General features: G+C 35.8%; 1 long non-coding RNA gene across 1 annotated transcript; it reads left to right on the top strand.

Annotated features, from left to right (window-relative positions):
- The first annotated feature begins 305 nt into the window (after positions 1–305).
- On the top strand, positions 306–2,355 carry LOC138903617 (uncharacterized). The gene is made up of 3 exons (XR_011412948.1): positions 306–559; positions 892–960; positions 2,115–2,355. It is a non-coding gene; the product is annotated as an uncharacterized lncRNA (long non-coding RNA).
- The last annotated feature ends 361 nt before the right edge of the window (positions 2,356–2,716 follow it).

Here is a 2,716-nt window from a genome sequence, read left to right as displayed (position 1 = left end):
TAATGACTATGAATTTGGCCTCTAAAAGAGAAAGACCCTCCCTGAACAAGAAAATCATTTTTATTTATTATGGTATATGTAGATCAGAGTAAATGTAGATTTTAGCTTAGCAAGTAAATGTGAATTTGGCCTCTGAAAGAGAAAGACCCTCCCTGAACAAGAAAATTGTTTTTATTTATTATGGTATATGTGGACCAGAGTAAATGTACATTTTAGCTTAGCAAGGCATGACACAGCAAGAAATATCAGCCTTAGAAAAAGAACGAAGGAAATCTCGCACAGAGTTGGTGGACCTCACGTGGGTTCAAGTCTTGGTCCTAAAGGAGCAGTTTCAAAAAAAGATCTATCTTAACTTCATGCCTCACGTTCGTGAAGAGGAAATTTTGGGCAGCATATTTCGTGCTTCGCGAATGTGAGGCAAGTGTCGCGTTCGTGAAGATGAAATTCCTGGGCAGAAACTTTAAGTTCTGAAAATGGGACTTCGTCCCATTTTCTATTTTTGACAAATTGGAGCTCGGGAAGAGGCACTTTTCGGGAGATTTTCAAGGAAAACAATGGGGTAAGTGTTCTTAACTCAATATTGGTCAGATTACTCGAATCCCTGGTTGTTTTTAACATTTAATTCAGGATTTAAATTGGAAGATTTAGAACACCCTCTTAGTTTAAATTGAAGATTTGAGGGTCGAGTTGATATCGGATTTTAGTAAAAATTGTATGGTTGGACTCGTGGTTGAATGGGCATTCGTATTTTGTAACTTTTGTCGGGTTCTGAGACATGGTCCCCAGGGGCCATTTTTGGGTTAAATTTCGGATTGTGTTAGAAAATTTATATTTTCATATGGAAATTATTCCTATAATTTGTATTGATTGAATCGAATTAATTATGACTAGATTCGAGCCGATCAGAGTCAGAAAATTGAGGAAAAGGCATGCTACTTGACTGATTGAGCGTGATTTGAGGTAAGTGACTTGTCTAACCTTGTGGGGGGAAAATTCCCCTTAGGATTGGTATTGATATGAAAATTTTGATGTGTTGAAAGTCGTGTACAAGAGGTGACGAGTGTGTACACGGGATAACTATTGAAGATTATGTATTTAAATTGTGTGGATCACTGTTTCATATTAATTAATTTATTTTATTATGTTATATTCATCATCATTAATATATTTTCGTATTTTAAATTTGCCTGACTGTTTCCTGCTAATTGTTTTACCTGTTTAGTTGAAACTTTATCTCTTTTGTTCTGTGCATTATTTGAAGGTTGATACGCGTCAGTAGGGTTGGATTTCTTAAATTTAAATATTATTAATATGAAGTATTTGACATTGAAAAAAATCTAGTATTGAGGCAATGTGTTAAAATCTGTGAAATATTATTTTTTCTGAGTTATTCATTCCCGAATATTTTGTGAGATTTTTGTACTCATTCTGATTGAGTTATGAGCTCCTTATTATGGAAAATATTATTGTTGTTGTTGATTTATTTTGGCAAGTTGAAATATTTGGGCACTTGAGGTGCAAATTGTGATATATAGTGGTATTGATACGCATGTGGTAGTATAAGGTCTGGGTGTTTAAACGTATGCGGTGAGATAAGGGTGGCTTGATACGCGTGGCTAGTAGGGAAACTACTAGAAGTCATGCGGTGTGATAAGGGTGGCTAAAACGCGGGATACTATTTGGAGAAAAATATTTTCTTTAAAATTAAATGTTAAAGCTCCCGCGGTGATATAAGAAAATGAGATATTGTGAATTTATTTATGATTTGGGACTACGAGGCGGTACCTCGGGAGTGCCCTTGTTGATATTTCTTTATGTCTGCATTTGCCTTTGGTTATTTTGGTGATTTCTTTAAAGTTGTAAATTTCTGTTTTCTTTTCGTAAGGTATTATTTGTCCTTATTTTGTGAAGTTAAAGTGTGACATACTGCTTACTTGATTCATTCTCATTGACATTTTGTTATTATTATATTGTTAAACTTTTCACCCTGTCTTTTATTATTTTCAGTAGGGCCTGACCTGACCTCGTCACTACTCTACCGAGGTTAGGCTTGGCACTTACTGGGTACCGCTGTGGTGTACTCATACTATACTTCTGCACATCTTTTTGTGCAGATCCAGGTACTTCCTACCAGACCAGGTATCAGTGAGCGAGTCTGTACGCGGAGACTTCAAGGTATATTTGCCAGCGTCCGCTGACCTCAGAGTCCCCCTTTATCCTTATTATGTTGTTTGATGCATAAAGACACTTAGTATTTCTCTTAGAAGCTTGTGACTTATTTCTACCGGGTTTTGGGAGTTGTAACTATTTGAATCGCGGTTTGATTTATTTTAAATGTTAATATTTGAGTTTCAATTTTGTATTCCGCATAATTGATAGGCTTACCTAGTCTTAGAGACTAGGTACTTTCACGACATCCTACGGAGAGAAATTGGGGTCGTGATACAATCTCACGCGTCCTCTTGATAATTTGGAAATTTTGAGAGCTAGTATATTCTTCAAACCATATAAATCACTTGGCCTAGATGGGCTCCATCCACACTTCTACCAACTTTATTGGCCAGAAATTAATGAAGTTGTTATTAATTTTTGTCAATTTGTTTTTGACCAAAAATCCATTCCCCCCGATATTTATATTACTTACCTCTGTCTGATCCCTAAAAATCAAACCGCTTCTTGTTTATCTCACTATCGCCATATTAACCTTTGTAACACT

Source organism: Nicotiana tomentosiformis, chromosome 12 (assembly GCF_000390325.3).
Source record: "Nicotiana tomentosiformis chromosome 12, ASM39032v3, whole genome shotgun sequence".
In the NCBI taxonomy this organism is placed as follows: Eukaryota; Viridiplantae; Streptophyta; class Magnoliopsida; order Solanales; family Solanaceae; genus Nicotiana; species Nicotiana tomentosiformis.
Note: the sequence above shows the minus strand (reverse complement) of the source record. Positions and strands in the feature narration are given on the sequence as shown.